The sequence below is a fragment of the Chinchilla lanigera genome, unplaced genomic scaffold (genome assembly GCF_000276665.1).
Source record: "Chinchilla lanigera isolate Chin_1 unplaced genomic scaffold, ChiLan1.0 scaffold00044, whole genome shotgun sequence".
In the NCBI taxonomy this organism is placed as follows: domain Eukaryota; kingdom Metazoa; phylum Chordata; class Mammalia; order Rodentia; family Chinchillidae; genus Chinchilla; species Chinchilla lanigera.
The window spans coordinates 2,786,598-2,806,427 of NW_004955445.1; the positions used below are offsets into that span (position 1 = coordinate 2,786,598).

Below are 19,830 nucleotides of genomic sequence, written 5' to 3' on the forward strand. Positions count from 1 at the left end.
GAATTAAATGGGCTGACATATATATATATATATATACTCATTCACCATAAATGAAAAGAATCAGGGGGCTAGTGACTTGCTTATGGTTATGTAGCCAGAATTAAAAGCCAGGTTTCCTAATTCTTTAACCCATGTTCTTTCAGGAAACCAGACAGCCTCCCTAAAAAATACCTGCCAGCCATGCCAGTGACTATTGAGCCCCTCCTTATCCAAAACTTGCCACTGCAATTACACGAAGGCAATGTACTTGTCTGGCCTTAAAGTAATCAACTTCTCCCTTTGTAGCTGAATGCGTCGCTGGGAGCGGGTCCCAGCTGGAGGAAGTAGGTCAGGGGTGTGGGGCGGGGTGCGCCTTTGAAGGGCACTTCTGGTCTCCCCTCTTCCTGTGTCTCTGACTCTCTCTCTCCTTCGTAGGGGTTGGGAAGCCAGAAGCTTTCCTCTGCTGCACCCACCTGTCTTGATGTTTCTACCTGAAGCCTGCCGACTAGGGACCAAAATGTCTGAAAACCTGAGCCCAAATCGCTCCTCCTTAAGTTGTGCATGTCAGGTATTTTGTCCTAGCAACAGAAAAGGTGACACACACAGTGTCCTCTTAAATAGTGCGTGGTTTCTGACATTTTAGCTAATTCTAGTTTTCAGTGATGACAGACAAGGCCGAGATGATCATCTTTCCAGCTACACAGCGGCTTCTCCCCTCCTTCTTGCCCGTGGATAAACTTCTCCGTGGACGTTGGCAGAGTAAAAGCCCCTGGGCCTCTCCTTTGCTGTCACAAACGCTTGCATAAGATTTCAATCAACTCACAGTTCCTCCCACCGGAAAAGCCTGCCCATTTCCTTGCACTTTCACCTACCTGGGTATGAGCTCTTTGTCGGATGGTACCACTTTGCTTAAAGTCTTTGCCAAGGAAAAGTAAAATGTTCCTTAACTCATTCTTAGAAACAGTAGAATCAGCTCTGGCCTCCCTGCTCTGATTTTTGTCATTTTTGCTTTTTGTGCAACTTGGGAAGATGGTCACCTCCCTGCTGCGCCCATTTTACCTTATTTTATAAAAAGGTAAAGCGTCCTGAAGCGTTATGGGCATGTGCATTGTGACACGCCACTCTTGCATGAGGAGATTTCTTTCCTCCTCATGGTGAACCAGAAATCATCAACTGAGAGGGATGATGTGAAGCTTTTACTTTTGAGTCCAGTGAGTTTACAAGACTGAGTAGCTGTCTTTGTCATGTTTCTCTTGTTGCTGAGACAAAATACCTGACACTCACAGTTAAAGGGGGAAAGGTTTATTTAGCTCATAGTTTGTGGAGGTTTCAGTCCATTATCAGCTGGCTCCAAGGGTGGTACGGCAGAGGGGCACTGCAGAGGAGAAATAGTTCATGGTGGGCTGAAGTTAGCAAAACAAGCCTCTTTCTGCCCCTTACATTGTATTCACGCTACTGGGATTAGGGTGGTACTAAGCCAATCGGTGATTTAGGGATCACCACCCTCAATCCCAGCATTGCACCATGAATCAGTCACACACTCTAGATCCAACCACCTCTGAAAAAGCCCCGCTTTTGACCATATGAGCATCTGGGGGGACATCCAGACACGAGCCATAACAGCAGCAGAGAACTGGTTAGAGTTACTTGACTTCAGCTGCCCTTCTCCGTGCCAGGTTCCCGCTCCTTTCTCAAGCCAGCAAACATGTATTGCTAGGCGCAGCAGAACCCCGGTACTTGAGTGCTCAGAAATGCAAACTTCAATCACTCCACTCCCTCTCCACGCCCCTTCAGTGGCTCCCCAGTTGCTTCTGCGTGAAGACCAAACTCTGCCCAAACCGTCAGGGCCCTGTGTGATTTGCTCCTGCCCACGCTTCCAGCTTCCTGGGTCTCGCTTCCTCATCAGCCCACGATAAGTGCTACCCTCTTAGGAGTTTGACCCTTCACACCTGCTGTTTCTTCTACCTTACAACAGGCAGCGGCTTTTCACCCAGTGAAATCTCACATCTTGCTGGACTCATCCTCGTGTCATTTCCTTAGGAAAAAAAGGATCCCCTGACACTCTCCCCAACCAAGCTAGTCCTCACCCACCTGTTCTTTCTCAATACCCTTCCATGTCCATGCTCATCACGTTGGTACTGAACTCCCTGAGTGTACAATCACCATTCAGTGTCTGCTTCCTACTAGTATGCGAGCGCCAGGGCCCATCCTTTCCTTGGTTTCGGCTGCATCCCCGAGTCCAGCCGGCACCTATGACAGTGATGGCGAACCTTTCAGAGCCTTTAATGATACAATACAAACAACCTGCAGGGGCGTGCATGCCATAGGTTCGCCACCACTGCCTAGGAGTTGATGGAGAGCCAGGGTTGAGGGCTGGATGCCCCTCGTTACAAGTCTCGGGAGGTAAAAAGCCACAGCACCAAGCTGAGAGCCCTTATCTCCATCTACGGCAGAGGAAGAAGGAAGCCTTCTTTGGAAGGTTTCACAATGACCACCAAGACATCCAGGATGGGAGTGCACAGCCTCACTGGTGTGTCCTCTCAGGCACTGGCCCCGAACGTGCGGGCAGTGGCTTTACATTTCTACACGAGCGGGGCTGCTGACCCTGGAGAATCCAGCAAAGATGAAGGAAGGGTGAAAGTAGGTCTGAGAATTTTATAAAGAGGATTGAAAAGGTCCTGACACAGTGAGGTTGCAGGCTACTCCATATATTTTTTTTTCTAGTTTAAGAGGCAAAAAACTTCTGTCCAGTAGGAAAAGATAAAATGAAATGTTGCAATGTATTACCTTGTAGGACTTTTATAAATAGCTCTGCATATCCTGATACTCCTTATTGAAATTATTTGTGAACATGTCCTCTTGAAGGTGGTTTAACATCTTCATGATTTGCTCATTGATTAACCAACTGGTTAAAATCCTTAGCATGAATTCGTTTTATATTTGCAGGATAGTCACGATCTCACCTTTTCAAACTCTACACTTTAGGGCTGGGGATGTAGCTCAGTGAAGTGCTTACCTAGCATGTGCAGAGCCCTAGGTTTGATTCCCAGCTCCTCAAAAAATGAAAGGAACTCTCTCTCCCTCTCCCTCTCTCTCTCCCCTCCTCTGTCTCCCTTCCCCTCTCCCTCCTTTCCTCCCTCTCTCCTTCTCCCTCTCTCTCTTTCCCCCTCCAGCTAGCCACCACAACTCCTGTTCACCACATTCAAAGCACTCTCATGGGAAAGAGGAGTCCCCTGAAACACTCGCAGCCTCTAGAAGTAAGACAGCGTGTGTCTGTGCATAGCGCAGCTGTTGCACAAGGCAGCTGCTCCGCAGAGGCGTCCTGGTGGGTTTGTCCATTGTGAAACACAGAGATTTTTTCCCCCAGAGAACAATGGCTTTCATGGTCACCTGCCCGACTGGGCACCCACAGCTGTGCGAAATGCACAGCAGCAGTTTCACTCGTGGCTTATTACAAGCTTCCTCCCTGGGGACAGCCGCTGCCCACAGGACAGCTGGCCACATCTTCACAGAGGGTGAGCTTCCAGCAGAGGGAAATTCTCAAGTGCTGCCGTCACACATATATGTGACACTTCGTTAAAATCGGCAGGGAATGTGTCTGGGCATCACAAGCAACCAACTCAGAATGTCTCTGAATTTTAATAGCAAAGACCATCCAAGTTTGTTACAGAAGAATAACGCACAGTTGTTTTTCTTTGTCTTTTTGAGACGGGGTTTAGCTATGCAGTTCAGGCTGGCCTTGGACTCACTTTGTAGCCCAGGCTGGCCTTGAACTTGCAGTGATCCTCCTGCCTCAGCCTCCTGAATGGTGGGATTATAGGTGTGTGCCACCATGCCTGGCTTCGTGTAGGAACTCTTGGGGGTCCTCCTCATGTAGACAGGAGAGAAAACAGTGACCCATACTGAATGGGAAGCTATTTTATGTTGGGTGTGCTGACATCATCAATCCTGAATTCTTAGAAGCCTCCAGTGAAGGCTTTCTTCCTCCCATTTTACAGATGAGGAAACTGAGGGTCAGAGAGACCTAATCACTTGTCCAAGGTCACTTGGATTCTACGTGATCTCTTCATACCCTTCTTCTCCTGACAACCCATTCTCCTCAGCCAGAATATTTTAAACACAGAAATCTGAACATTTGGTTTCTTCTTTAAAAATCTCTAAAACCTAGAACCCTGAACAAAGCCTAAACTGTAGCATCATTTTGAGGCCCCACGTCACCAGCCTTCAGAGCTTCTGCTTCTCCTTCCAGCACTGTTTTCTGGTTTTCTAGAGCAATTCTAGCGTGACCTACTCCTTGCTTTTTCCTCTGCCTGGAACACCCAGCCGCCAGATCAGATCTTTGCGTGACTGGCCCCTCCTCTTCCAAGTCTCAGCTGGGGAGGCCTCTGCAGAGGCGTCGCAGCAGCAAATGCTTGCTGCATGCCAGACGCCTGGCATCGTGCCTGGCTCCTCACAGATAACAGACGGAAGCGATCGCAGCCGCCCCGCGGAGGAAGCTGATAACCATCACTGTGGTTGCTGAGGCCAGCTCACAAACTACTCTTTAATGGGGTGTCGATTTGGCAATCTTCGCATAGATTTTTTTAAGAAACAAAGCAGGAAATGTGCTTATATTTCTGTTCCTTATAGGCACACGGGCAGTTAGAGTCCAGGTACAATGGAAGAAAGGTTCTTGATCACTTTCCAAGAAGGACATCTTCCCCATATGCCCACCTTCATACATTGACCGTGACAAGGGGGAAAATGAGTATCTGAAGGAGGAAGGGGGTGCACTTGGGGGGAAAGGCCAGGGGTCAGGCTGACTTGGGGGGCCGGGCTCGCGGGTGTCCACAAGGCGATGCCAGTGCCCTGTGCTAATCCATACTCCACTGGATGGTGCGGTCTTGGCTACAACTGGAGAAATCCAGAAAGCCATTCATTCATTCAACAGTGAGATCGTGTGTGGAGCATTTACGATCGGCCCAGCAGGCTGACAATGAAGACACCGTGGTGAACAGAACCGTTCTTGATCTCAGAAGGGACAAACATCCTTTGATTCCTAGAATGGATGTGGTCTTTCTACTTCTCTTAAGAGTGATGGAAAGAAAAACCAGGAAGCCGTGAGCGCAGTGGGAAGTGCGGTGCGTGGGGCCTGAGGGAAAGTTTCCCTGCAAAGCTGCTCTGGAAACTTCTCTGGGGTGAGGAGGAGTTGGTCAGACAAAGAACAGGAGAGGGTCTGCTGGCAGAGGAAGAGAGATGCACACGGGACTTGGAGAGGGCATGGGGGGGCTGTGAGTGTGGGGGCGCTGGGGAACCCAACAGTGACCAGGCCGCCTGGAGACATAAAAAGGGACCCGGGTGTGGATTTTGGCTGTGGCTGCTATTTATATCTGGTCGTTGGGGGGAAAGGGGGAAAGCACAGAGCAGGTATGGAGACAGAGCTGCTAATCAAAGCCAAAGGCTTGTGCAGGTGGGCAGTGCCACACTCCCATACTGTAAGAAGACCAGGGAAGAGCTGAGTCCTGGGGTGAACCCTTCAGAGAACTTGGGAGGGTAACTGCTGCAGAGGCAGGAGGACCCACCCTGAGTAGCCTGGAGAAAGTAAGGTGCAGAGCTGACCTGTCCTTGTCTTTTCTGTCTCTAACATGAAAAGCCGTCTCGCACAGTTCTAGCTTTTTTGCTGCCTTGAATTGGTGGTGACCCTCCTGCCTCAGCCTCTTGAGTGCTGGGGTGACAGGTATGCACTGCCACACCCAGCTCCAGCAACTCTAGTTCTGAGCAGAAATGGCTCAGAGGTGCACGTAGCGAGGCTGCCCACGTGGCCTGCCGTGGGTCTCCACCACTGCAGGTCCTGGGTTGGGGATTTGCTCTCCGGGCCGTGTGGGCGCAGTTCCTCAGTGACTGCCTACATCCGCCAGTGACTCCCTTACTCCCAAGTCCCCACCCGCTTGTCGGCTTTACCCTTCCTTTCGATTGCTTCTGTGACTTGAAGGGGCAAAGCTGCAGACACCAGCACAGCCGAGACAGGGTTGGCGGAGGAAGGAAGGATGAACGCAGCGTCCTCTGGTGGTCTCATGGTAGAGCTCTGTGGCTCCCCGGACCAGGAGAGTTTGAGCGAGCGATCCGCCCCAGGCCGCAGAGCGCCAGATAGCAGGGACTTGGAGCCAGTCTGTGATTTCTTATACACTCATGTATCTTGTGTAATATCTCTTTCTCCAGTAAAACCCTGACTGATACAAACCCTGAAGAAAATAGGTATAGAAGATCTTTGTCTCAATCTGATACCAGCTACCTGTGATAAACTGATGGCTGACGTACTACATGGAGAGCAGCTCTGAAATCAGGACTAAGGCAAGATGTCTTCTCTCACCACGCTGGGTTCACTATAGCTCTGGGAATGTTAGCCAGATCAGTTAGGCAAGAGAAGGAAGTGAAAGGGACATGCAAGGGAAAGGATGAAGTTAGATTATCATTATTCACAGATGACTGGGCCTCTGCATAGAAGACCCCAAAACAGTTGTGAAATGTTCGCCGGGCGTTCAGCTAGCTATGCGTTTTTCCATACATGTTTCCACAGAGGTGGCAAAACAGTACTCTAGCGGCTTCTAGTTACACTGGGAGATGTGATGTCTTGGAGTCCACACTGCACGGTGCGTGGAGGAGGGACCTGCTGTCCTAGTCAGGGTGCAGGGGCTGAGGGCGGAAGTGACCCTGCTCCCAGCAGAGGAAGTGAGGATGCCTCACTGACAGAGCCGTTCCCAGACTCCCACTGGCAGGTTAAGCAGCCTGCTCTTCCAAAGCGAGTGGTGCTCCTTCTTTATCGGTGTCGGTCCCTGTGGAGGACACCTGGACAGCTCTCCTTGAAAGAAGAGCTCAGTGCTGACGGTAGTCTTTGAAGACAACAGATAGTGTTTTCCGGACCATCCCACCCCCGTTGTTCCCTTGTGTGAGCCAGGATGAGGTGGGATGAAGAGATGGTGCTCCACGCTGTCGGCTGGGATTGAGCCTCGAGATATAGGCTACGACTTCCTGGGGCTTGAAAGATCACACATCAGAGCTAGAGCACCGACCCCAGAACATTAGATACTATCTCAGTTGTGTCATGCAGATTACTTTTCTGCATAGCCTTCTCTCTGCATTTGCAGAGGTGAATTCAGGCCTCCTACCTCGCCCAGCTCCTGGCACTCACCTACTTCCCGCCATTCTCACAGTCACTCATCTTCAAGCCACGCCCTTCTTCATGAATGAATAAAACCTGGGTGGAGGCCTTTGTTCTGGATGGCCATCACTGCAGCTGGACTTAGGACCCCTGGGCTCCCCATAACTACAAATATGCCTCAGTGTCTTTATTCTCACCATGGGTTGCACTGGAAGTGGTAGACTGGAATTAACTCGATAGAGTTCCAGTAACTTTTCATGGGAGTACAAATACAAACTTCCTGGGCCGTGAGGAGGACCGGAAAGGCTCTCCATAATGTGCGTGGACCAACTCCTCACCATGAGTGCACTAATAACAATAAAATTTAAATTAAAAAAGAACCTCCATAGGCAGGAGCAGTAAACTCAAATGACCCTTGGGGCTGGGCAGCAAATTGCGAGACAGGCAGGGTGTAGGACAGGTAGCTGTGGTGGAGACGAGCATGCGCAGGCAGATTTTACTTAGAATATCCCACTGGGACCAGGTGAAGCACCCAGCTGCCAAGTTCCGCTCAGGCTGCGTCGTACAGACCCTGCCCGATTCCCTTGCAAACCAAACGTCAGTGGCCAGGGCCTGAGCATTTCTGCCCATCGCAGGACTCCTCTGACACAGTCTCAGTTTCGAGCTTGGGCTGGAGCCTCCTGCCATTGGAGGCTGCTTCTCCCACCCTGCTGTCTTCCCTCCTTCCCAGAACAGGACCCAGCCCCCATTATGGACCAGTCCTGCTTCCTCCTTATGTGGTCTTTCACGATCTTCCCACCCTCTAACCTGGAAAGTGTAGAGCTGAAGACTGGGTGTGTGGCACACGCCAGCAGTCCCAGTTATTTGGGAGACTGAGGCAGGAGGATCACAGGCCCATGAGTTTGAGATCACCCTGGGCAACACAGCGAAAAACATGTAGCTAATGGCTAGGGAAGTAGATGTCATAATAGTTTCTATCCAAATAGCCCAAAATGTCATTACTTCTTTGGAAGGATACATCGTACCACAAAGTCACTACTCATAGCTGTAGGTAATAAACAGGGGCCCAAGCCAGTGACAGTTGTGGATAAGGTGGAAGGAAGCTCCCTCCAAGTGGCAAATGACTGCTGGCTCTGGCTCTGTACAAAGATATGGCTTTCCAAGGTCCACAAGAAGGGCGTATTTTTCCCTCCTAAAGCCCTTCTTTAGAACATGTCCGTGTTTAGCATTCCAGTTCCCTTCCCACCGATTCCATGAGTTATTTCAAGAATTCTTAGTTTTAAGGAGAGGTGACAGAAGTGTTCATACTTCCCCACTGGGGGCCATGAGAAAATAGTTACATGTAAGCCATATTTTCTAAAGAAAGCATGTCCTGCGAATATCATAAATCCTTTGATGTATCATAAATCCTTTACGATGTACCATAAATCCTCGGGACAGGCTCGAAGGAGCTTTGTCTCTGAGATCGATGAAGAGGTAGCTGAGCTCAGGCTTAGAGCATCAGGAGTCAACGTGGGGCAGAGAAAGTTCTTTGATCATCTTTAAAGACAAGATCTCGCCTTGAGTGTACTTGGAAGTATTTTGCATTCTGTAAACACAACAAAGATCGGCTTGGAAAGATCAAAGCAGAGGGAAGCGGCTTGTCTGCTGGTTTGTGAATGTTTATTTTCCATCACTTTTTAAAAGCACATTTACCAAAACAGCAACAAGAGCAACAACAACAAAAAAACCCAACAAGCAAAAGAGAAAGAATAAAACAAAATGTTCCACCCACATTCTCCAAAAAGCGAAGACAGAGGAAGAAGGACCAGCCTGCAGGAGAAGACGGGCATCTGGGTGACACTCGCTTTGGGAACAGTTCCTGTAGGTGACCTCCGGAGGGGTGAGAAAGAGCTGAAATATTTTGAAGGAGCCACAGTAAACATGATCCGGAAATGGACCGTTTTTTGTAAATCCCACATAACTGCAGGCCTCCTTAGATGTATCCCCTAAAGCTACTCTCCTCTGATTAATCCAAAGGGGGAACCCTCTTTAATCTTATGTATGCACATCCACCCCTACTGAAAGCCCATCTGTCCGCCCTGAGAAAAGGAAGAGACTCCGTCCAGCCAATTGGGAACTAGATGTACTTTGTTGTCCCCTACTCAGCCCGTGCTGCGCTGTAAAGATGGTTCACTGTCTCTCTGCTGTGTGCCAGGTATTGTCGGTCTCACTGGCTGTTCACAGCCCCATGAAGAAGCTACTGTTACAGACACCTCATTTAGGAGATGAGAAAGCTAAGGCACAGAGAGGGTAAGTAAGTAGCAAGGAGTAGCTCAGAAGGAAGAGTCAAAGCCAAGGTAGGAACACAGGCGGTTTTGACTCTGGAATCTGCCCTTTAAGCTCATATACCTTATGACTTAGCACACAGTTTGTTACAAGATGGCGTGGGCGTTTCAGCGGATCCTGGGTGGGTGAAGGACAGACTGCTTGCTGGGGTCGGGAACGGAAACCTGATAAAACGAAACTTTTGTATAATAGAATGTGGTGACCGCTGCAAGAAAGAAGGATGCAGCGCTGCTGTGAGCTAAGGTGGAGCAACCTCCAAACACACCGTTCTGCTCTGGAGAGAGAGCAGGACGAGCAACTGTGCCCGTGGCAGTTCCTGCTTACCGTGTGGTCAGTCTAGCTTTGTTTTGGAAGGTTATGTAAGTGTCAGAGTTCCCCAGGGACAGGGGCACAGCCGTCTGGGCAGCCAGAGATTGGGGTGACAGACAACCCCTTCAGTCCATGTTCATTTGTACAGCTGGAAGTTTTTGAGCCCTATGTAGATATTTCGCTGTTTTGGATATAAAAACTGAGCCTTGAAATTGGGCCTGGTGGCACGTGCTTGGACTCAGTACTCTGGGAGGCTGAGACAAAAGGATCAAGCTCAGCCCGGGCAACTTAGTGCCTTAGCAAGATCTGCCTCAAAATAACAAATAAAGTTGCACCTTAGTGTGAATGCCCTGGAACCCAACTGGGTTGGGGAGAGGAAAGTGAGGGAGGAGGGGAAGGGAAGGGAGGGGAGGGGACAGAGGGAGCTTTGACTTTGAGTCCAACTTCAGCCTGGCCAAATGCAGCTCACTCTTCGCAAAGCAAGGTGCTTCCCATCTGGCATCCCGTCCTGACTTGCTGGGGGACTAATGTATCACTCAACACGCACAGCACACACTGCCTTTCCGTCTGTGGGCCTGTACCATGAACAGCCTGGAGGATGCTCCAAGCACCTGAGGATGTTTGAGAACCAGATTTCAGCCGGGCATGGTGCCACACGCCTGTAATCCCAGCACTCGGGAGGCTGAGGCAGGATTGCTGTGAGTTCAGGACCAGCCTGGGCTACAAAGTGAGCTCAAGGCCAGCCTGAACTGCACAGAGAGACCCTGTCTCAAAAAGACAAAAAAGGAAAAAAAAGAGGGAACCAGATTTTGAGAGCGTTGGCTTCTCCCCAGCAATTTAAGAGTAGGGCCACAGAACAAAGGCACACAGAAAAGGCAGCAAATGGTGACCTGGTAAAGCAGATGCGGTCTAACTGCACGTGTGTGTGGGCTCTCAGAAGCAGGTCAGGGCTGGGAGATCTTGCCCAGCAAGTCCAGGAGACAGGGATGAGGAGCTAAGCGACTGCAGAGGCCACCGCCCTTCTCACCCCGACCCTCCCACTGCCCTGCTCCGGCCAGCTGCAGAGCCATCTGTGTTCTGTACACAAAGATCCGGGACAGTGAGAGGCCGCCCTGAGGAGACACGTTACCCAGAGGCCAAGTTAGGACGTGCGGTAGCACGACGCGGTAGCTGGGAGGCGTGGAGAGTAACCACTGGCCCACTTTCCGCCCTCTGTATCGTATCGCGCCGGGCGTCTGCAGGAAGGGAACGCGGCAGCCCGCTCCTCCTGTCTCCCTCCTCGCTGCCGTTCACTCATCCCCTCTCCTGTCCTCCCGCTCTCCTCCCTGGGCTCTGTCTTCCCTTCTTCTTTCCACCTCCCCTCTGCAAATTCCCCTCTCTTGGATACAGTGGTCCAAGAAAGAAATCTTCTTATCTTTCCCATCATGCATTTCAGTAGCTTTCCGTATCAGTATTTATCCTTAAATGCACGATTCTGTGACTTATGGGGAACAGAAAGTCTCTTAAAATAGCCAAATGCTGTGAGATTTCAAAACCAAAACTTGCCCTGGAAATTTGCGACCATATTCAATTATTTCCCTTTCACTTGCCAGGCTTCTCATGGGGAGAGAACTAGTTTATGCAGCTGTAAAGCTCAAGACAGCTTTGCTTCAACCACTGGCATTTCATTATCAGAAGTATTTGGAATTTTTAAAATGAGGTGACAGCTAAGTAATTTTTTGCATCATTCCACACTACAAGGAGGAATTGTTCCATTTGCAGCTGTTTTTAAAGAAAAACTCAGCAAAAAGTTAGAGATGCTGAAGGAAAACCGGTTCTTCTTCTTTTTTTTCCCCTGTGGTTAATGTGATTTGCCAAACGGCTTAGAAAAATAACAGTTTTTGCTTCAGTTTTCCTTTTGAAAAGTTGAAAATGCTTCAACAAATGGTTCCAGCATGTGCAGAAAATGATCTGAAGCAATTTACCTGATAAGACACTCTTGGGACGTCCTTTTCCAAACTAGTGTTTATATAAGGTAACATTGAAACATTAAAAAAAAACGAGTAGAATACAAACAGAATATATTCATTTTTGTCTGGGAGCCTGGCAGACTCGAAACAACTGCAGGTTGTGAGGTAGGATCGTTCCTGGTGTGATAGTTACTTGGGAAAGCTCATAACCGACTTGTAAGGTGAGGGAGCAACGCTAAATAATGCTAGAGAGCCTTTGCGTGGTTCACTCAGGAGTCCCGGGCAATCAATAGTTGCAGGGAAGGGACAGGAGAAAGGAGACACTCACCTTCGCCTTCATCCTGAGCCCCTGCAAGGACGATCATTCCCCACCCCCGCAGCACCGGCAGAAGCCACGTTCGGAGGGAACTCTTTCTGTGTGGGGAGCACAGCCAACCTGGGCTCTAGAAGGCACGAGCCAGCATTCAGCTCTTGGGCAGCTGTCCTCGCCAGTTGCCCGGGCTGACACCTAACCCGCTGTGCTGTGCGCTCCCCATGAGGGCTCCTCCCATCCATCTGCGGAGGAGCCCCTGCGGCTGTCCTCCCCGTGCGCAGCAAGGGCGAAGCTGTGAGTAAGCCGGGTGAACTTGGATAGGCTGAGGGAGAAACTTAGCTAGCAGGATGATTCTTGTTTTCTTAACACCCGATAGAAACAATGATACTGGAAAATGGCATATTCGTGAATAGGTGCAAGGCACAAACTAGCTGGTTTCTCCATGGTAACAGTGAGGACTGACCGTTGGTCCTGTCCTCCCTACATCCTCCCTGATGCCTCCAGAGTTCCATCCATGTAGAAGGCACTCCCTTTGAGGAAGAGGTTGCGGCCAGAAAAAAAATTCCCAAGCCACCAGTAGAAAGGAAACGTGTTCTTCCTGATGTCCGAATGCCGTGGTTTCCCAGTAGGTCTGGGTCTTGCCCAGCTCCACTAGCTTGGCTGTGCTTCCTCGGTTCCCGGGAAACTTGCTAAGCTCTTCGAGCGTCCCTGACTTGACAATGACTTGGCAAGCACCTGCTCGTGAGCTGTGCCGGGGGCCAGGTGACCAGCGTCCCTGCATCTAAGCTCAGGATTGGAATGAGCCAACAGTAAGTTCTCCCAGGCTACAGAGTAATTGATTTCCTTGGATGTGGCCCAAGATGGGCCCATCAGACCAGACTACTCTCTGGAGATGCTGGTGGATTCATCCATCTCCTTCTCCTCCATTACCTCTACGGCCATGCCTTGCTAGCCACACCCTTGGGTTACTGTCTAAGATACTCTACTTGCTTGAGAAACTGAAGGGTTGGAAGGAATTTTGGATGAAGGTAGGTGGTCAAGGATCTTCCCGAGGGAGGGCAAGTAGCTCAGGACTTTTGCAGGCCTCGCTTTCTTTGCCTGATGGTGAGGGAGCTTCCCAGGGAGAGCCCCAAGGTTCCATTCTGCTGAGAAACTCAGGGTTTGCTCAGCTTCCCTCTCTCTTTTGTCTTTTTTTGAGACAGGGTCTCGCTATGCAGTTCAGGCTGGCCTTGAGCTCATTGTATAGCCCAGGCTGGCCTTGAACTCACAACAATCCTCCTGCCTCAGCCTCCTGAGTGCTGGGATTACAGGTGTGCGCCACCATGCCTGGCTTTCGGCTTTTTCTCTTAATCTTGGCCCTGAGTTCATGGAAGCCAGCAGAGGCATCAACAAAGGAAGAACACACAGCACTTTTCCTTTCTAATGTCTTCTCCTTTGTTTTCTCCTTTTCTTTGAAGGGAAGAAAAGGTGAAATGCATATAGAAAGGAGTTCGGTATTATTTGATTGGGCATAAATAACGATCCCAACTCCAACTAGGAGAAAGTTTGCTGCGAGACTATGTTCTCACACTTTGTGTGTCTCACAGCCTCCCGCTCCTGTCATGTCTAAGCATCACTGGAACAGTTTTGAAAGTAAAATATTAAATTGGATCAATTAAAAAAACACAAATTTCCCTAAGCAATATTAGGTAGGAAATTATAGATTTTTCTTTTCTTTTCTATTCCACACTGGAAACTGAACCTAGGATCTCATGAGTTCTAGGCAAGCACTTTAATAATGAGCTACATTCCTCAACCCTTTTTCAAAATTTTGTTTTGAAACAAGGTCTTACTAATCTGCCCAAGCTGACTGTCACCACTGCTGTTCAACATAGTTCTGGAAATATTAGCCAGAACTGTTTGTTAGACAAGAGAAAGAAATAAAAGGAATAAGGATAGGAAAAGAAAAAGTTAAATCATTATTTTTTGAGGATGACATGATACTCTGTATAGAATAACCCAAAAATTCCACCAAAAGACTTCTAGTTTTTTGTTTTGTTTTGCTTTGCTTTTTGTTTTTCTTCTGGTACCAGGAATCGAACTCATGACCTTGCACTTGCCAGGCAGGCGCTTTGCCACTGAGCTAAATCCCCAGCTCCAAGATTTCTAGTTTTAATAACAAAATTCAGTAGCATAGCTGGATAAAAAGTCAACACTCAAAAGTCAATAGCATTCCTGTACACAAATAACAAACTGACTCAGAGAGAAATTAGGGAAACAACACCCTTCACAATAGCATCTAAAAAGACGAAATATCTAGGAATCAATCTAATGCAAGAAGTAAAAGACCTCTACTCTGAAAACTACGTTACTCTGAAAAAGGAGATTGAAGAGGACGTCAGAAAGTGGAAAGACAGCCATTGCTGTTGGGTGGGATGAACCAATATAGTGAAAATGGCCATCCATTTAAAATTACTATACAGATTTAATGCAATCTGGGGCAAAATTTCAATAGCATATCTCACAGAATTAGAGAAAACAATCCTAAAATTCATTTGGAACCAGAAGAGACCTAGAAGAGAAAAAACAATTCTGGGCAACCAAGGGAAGGCAGGGGGCATCACAATCCTTCACTTGAAATTATACTACAAAGCTACTGTGATAAAACAGCATGGTACTTGCCAACAATAACAAACCAGACCTGAGGACCAAAAGAAAAGAAGGTACAGAAATAACTCCAAGCACACTCAGCCGCTTTATCTTTGACAAAGGGGCCAACCACCTTCTCCGGAAGAAAGACAGCCTCTTTAATAAATGGTGCTGGAAAGATTGGTTTTTCACCCACTGAAAATTAAAACTAGACCCATATCTTTCACCATGCATTAAACTAAAATAGAAACAGATGTGAGATCTAAATAGTAAAACACAAACACTGAATCTTCTGGAAGATGGTCTAGGTAGAACTCTCAAAGACATTGGTGTAGGCAAAGACTGTATGAGCAAAACTCCAAAGGCATAGGAACTATCACAAAGAATCCACAATTGTGATCTCATCCGATTAAAAAGCTTTTGCACAGCAAGAGAAACCAACAGAGTGAGGAGACAACCCACAGCATGGAAAAGAATTTTTGCCAGCTGTCCCTCAGACAAATACCTAATATCTACAATGTATAAAAAACTAAAAAAAACCTAGATACCCCAAATTTAAAGACCCAACCCCAAAATGGGCATCTGAAATGGATAGACTGTTCCCAGATAAAGAAGGAGAAATGATAAATAAATATGTGAAAAAATGTTCAACATGACTGGTCATTTGAGAGATGCAAATTAAAACAATGCTGAGATTCTGTCTCACCCCAGAAAGAAAGACTATTATCAAGAAATCAACCAAGCCGGGCATGGTGGCGCACGCCTGTAATCCCAGCACTCAGGAGGCTGAGGCAGGAGGATCCTTGTGAGTTTGAGACCAGCCTGGGCTATAAAGTGAGCTCAAGGCCAGCCTGAACTGCACAGCAAGACCCTGTCTCAAAAAGACAGGAAAAAAAAAAAAAAAAAACGAAAAAGAAATCAACCAGTAACAAATGCTGGCAGGGCTGTGGGAAAAAAGGAACTGCTCTCCAGTGTTGGTGGGAGTATAGGTTGGTACAACCACTGTGGAAATCAGTGTGGGGCTTGCTAAAATAAAACCTGAAACTAGAGGGTCCATTTGACCCAGCTATTCCCCTTCTTGGCCCCTACCTGAAAGAATTAAAACTATCATACCACAGTGATATACGCACACCCATATTGATAGCAGCACAGTTTTTAATAGCTAAATCTTGGAAACAGCCCAAATACCCATCGGCCAATGCATGGATAAAGAAGATGTGTTTTTTATACAATGGAGTACTACTCTGCCATAAAGAAGGATAAGCTTGAGCTATTTCTAGCTAAATGGATATACCTTGAGATGATACCCTTTGTGTGTGTGTGTGTGTGTGTGTGTGTGTGTGTTTGTTGTGAAGATCAAACCAGATCTTATGCATGTAAAGCAAGAGCTCTACCACTGAGCCACATCCCCAGTCCTTAGACCATACTGTTAACTGAAATAAATTGGACACACATGTAAATATCACAGGGTTTCTCTGGTGTGAAAAACTAAAAGTGTAAATAACCAAAGGTATGGTAGGTATTGGAAAATGGAAAGAAAATGTTCAAATGAGAAGGGGAACAAGGGAAGGTGGGGGAAGGAAAAAAGGGACAGGGAATAAAAAAATAGAAGGAAAAAATGGAAACAAAGCTTTTGCAAGTAAAGGGGAAGAGGTGTTGAGGGGAGGGGAGAGGAATTAGAAAAAAAGAAGCCAGATATACCATGTACAGGTACAATTCCCTATGATGAATGAGATCACTATGTGTATCTAAACTGTACCACTGAAATAAAAAGAAAAGGAAAAAAGTAATCTGCCCTGGCTGGCCCTGATCTTGTGATCTTTCTGCCTCAGTCTCCCAAGAAACTGGGCCTAAGTTGTTTTCTCCCATGCCTCATAGAAAGGAGAGATCTGATGAGCTACTTTTAGTGCTTTCTAATGTGCATTAAGATACACAAATCACACACACACACACACACATTTCTGTCTGTGTGGTACACCTACAACCATTTGGTTTGCCATCAGTCAAGGTCCTTGCAGCATGTGACATTTCCCTTTGAGGGCTCAAGAGATCAAAACTGGCCCAGTCCCCAGGTTCTGTATTTCCCCAGGTCCTGGCAGAGGGGGTGGCAATGCAGGGAGCCCCTGTGCTCTCTCAGCTGTCCCGCCCTCACTGTTGGTGAGTTCCCGCCACTTCCCTGCACTCAGACCTTGTCAACAAGCGGCCACAGATCAATTCACCCCCACTCTCAAGGCCCTAAAGGAAGGTCGGAGATGTCTGACATCTTCCTAGTAGCCACTGACCCACGGGAGGCCCCAGTTGAGTAACTAATCAGGCTTTGATTTCTCTTTCAACTGGGGCCAGTCTAAGTTCACAATCCCAGGCAAACGTGCCGCAAAGCACTTTTGACTTGTTCAGCAAACACCTCCAAGGGAGCGGGACCCTGCTGCTTTCTTCCTTCACTTTTTCCCCTCAGAGACAGACTGGCTGGCCATCCACGGCAGATGCACAACAAACAACAGCTCCTCTTGATGCTTCCAAGCAAAAGAGCAACGCTGTCCATTCACCACGGAAGCTCATGCAGAAGTCATCCCGAGGTGGCCAGAGGAGCGAGCCGCTCAGGGCGGCCTGGGAAAGAGTTTCTGATCCCGGCAGCTCCTTCTTGGAGCTGAGGCTCCGCCCAGGCTCGGGGAGGACGTTCAGTTCTCTGCGTTAACTCCGCTTCCATGAATACAGGATCCCTTTTCCCCTGAGCAAATGCTCATGAGCAATAGATGTTTGAAAATGGTTCCTAAAATACTTTACTTCCCCATTTTGCAACTCATGTTGGAGCCTAATCTCACCCTTCGTGGCATCATTTTTACCAAGTTCAACCTTCTTCCTTTTTTAAGTTGTTTCCCTCTGGGGCCCTGTCATTTCCTCCCTTAGTCATCGCAGTTCCAAAATGATTGTGGTGCGCAAAGGGCCAGGGTCCCTTATTCCCTTGTCAGCCTCCTTTGAAGGGCCGGCTGCTGGCAGATGGTGTAAGCTTCTAAGCAGTGGCGGTGTACTTCCTAGCTGTGCTTTTTCAGCACCTTCTACAGGAAAACGTTCAGACAAGAAAGGTCACTAAATGAGAGACTGAAGAACAATTATGGGATAGATGTTAAAAATTAACTGCGCTAGCAATATAGTAAATGTGAAGAAAGAAAGCCAGGTACTTCTTTCGTTGCATAGCTCACAGCGCCTCGCATGTCACTGGCCCTTAGCATTTGCTGAGTGAACGAACGAAGAGTATGTATTCTGCCTCCAGGGGAGGACGTGGCATGTCACACAGTTATGTGACAGCGATTTACTGCTTTATTTACTATTCCTTCTGCTCCCACCCTGGAAAGTCTTAAACATCCAAAGCTTTAGTTGTTTTTTTGTTTTGTTTTTTCAAAAGACAGAGTAAACAATTCTCCTCCATGTCCACGAAAAACAGTCTGATTCCATCCAAGGTGGGAAAGGAAGCCACCTACACTGAATTTTCTCAGTTCTTCTGGCTTTTGCCCTCTTCCACCTACAGTCTTTTCTTTGCTTGGCATCCGCAGCACTCTTTGAAAATAAGAGACCATGTCATCGCCTGTATTAGGTGGGTGGTGGCTTCCTTTGCAATTAGAATGCACTTTGACATTTTGACACAGCAGGCCAGGCCCTGTGCTTCCACTCCAATGTCGTTTCCTGCCGTTCTTTGCTTTGTGCCCACCCCCTTGGCCTTTTTATGGATACTCTGCTGTGCTGAACTCATTCCTACCACAGGGCCTTTGCGCCTGCACTTCCTCTGTCGCTGGATCTCCAGAGTGGCCCTTCACATCCACTCACTGTCTCCATCAGATCACCCTGCTTTATTTCCCTTATGGCAGCCAGCCACCCCACCCCCATCCCTTAAAACCCTTGTGCCTGTGTCCTGGCTTCCTTCTGACTGTTGCAGGGCTAGCTCTGTCCTCCTCTCCCTGGTCACTCATCACCCCGTAACTCTGTGCAGTGTAGAAGGCAGCAGTGGACGATGGGGCACTTGCCTTTGGGCTGCTCTGCCCTATGAGATGGACAAAGGGCTCAAGTGGCTGGGAAGGTCAGAGAGAGGCCCTGTCTTTGTGACCTCGGCTTGAATGGCAGCGGTTCAGATCTAAAGCAACATCTGACCAGTGGAGGAAGAGCCCAGTTCTCGAGAATTAAGGCTGAGTGGGGCCAGGGAGGAGTCAGAGAGCTGAGAGTCTAGGTCAAGCTCTGTTCCCAGGCACCTGACAACAAGGAAGTGTCGCTGCTCTCTGCACATCTGGCCGCTTGGAAAGGGCTCCGGCTGCGCCGTCACCTCCCGTTCACTCACACGCGGCCACGGAGCATGCGCTGTGTCTGCTGGGTGCAGACCCCGGCTGGAGACACGCTGCCTAAGCACCGCAGGCCCGTGGCCCGGGAGCCGCCTCCCAGGGTGCAGGCAGACAGCAGGAGGGAAGGACAAAGGCCAGGATGAAGGCGAAGTGGGGGCTGGGAAAGATGCGAGCAGGTGGGCTGGGGCTGGGGGTCCAGGGAGGCCTCTGGGTGAAGCAATGCCAGATGGAGGCAGGCGCAGCAGGGTGGGTAGGGAGAGAGGAGGCTCGCGCAGCCGGCCAGGGGTGCCTCCGTGGTTAGGGAGCTTCCAGACACAGCCCCATTCCCTCCTCCATGAAGCCTGGGGGCCAAGTGTCCTGCTGTCCACCTCAGGACTACAGCGGGACCGCTGAGCCTGCACCGTGCCCCCTGGTACACTGCGAAGCCTTGCACGGCCCTTGCCCGCGCACGAGGCGAGCCAGGCCCCCAGGGCCCGCGCATCCGCCCTGAATGTTGATGGTTTTTAAAGATTCTGTCTTTACCTCTATCTTCCTTGAGCGCGTCTAAACCATGCCAGAGAGATAGGAGAGGGTGCAGCTGAGGCTGAACCCCAAATACCACCATCTGAATGTTCTGGAAAGATGATGTTGGACAACCCACTATTCACTAAGATGCTAGAAAGACTTGTTTGAAAACGCCCTTCAGAAACCAGTGAGCATATAGCTGTCTTTTTACTGACGGCACTGTGGATTGGATTAAACTCAGGGCCTTCCTTTCTTCTCCTCCTTCTCCTTCTCCTTCTCCTTCTCCTTCTCCTTCTCCTTCTCCTTCTCCTTCTCCTTCTCCTTCTCCTTCTCCTTCTCCTTCTCCTTCTTCTC

General features: G+C 48.7%; 1 protein-coding gene across 1 annotated transcript in view; it reads right to left on the bottom strand.

The window, feature by feature from the left end:
• Positions 1-19,830, bottom strand: part of Cass4 (Cas scaffolding protein family member 4) — a 38,686-nt gene that overhangs the window by 15,468 nt on the left and 3,388 nt on the right. The gene's annotated exons all lie outside the window — the stretch shown is intronic.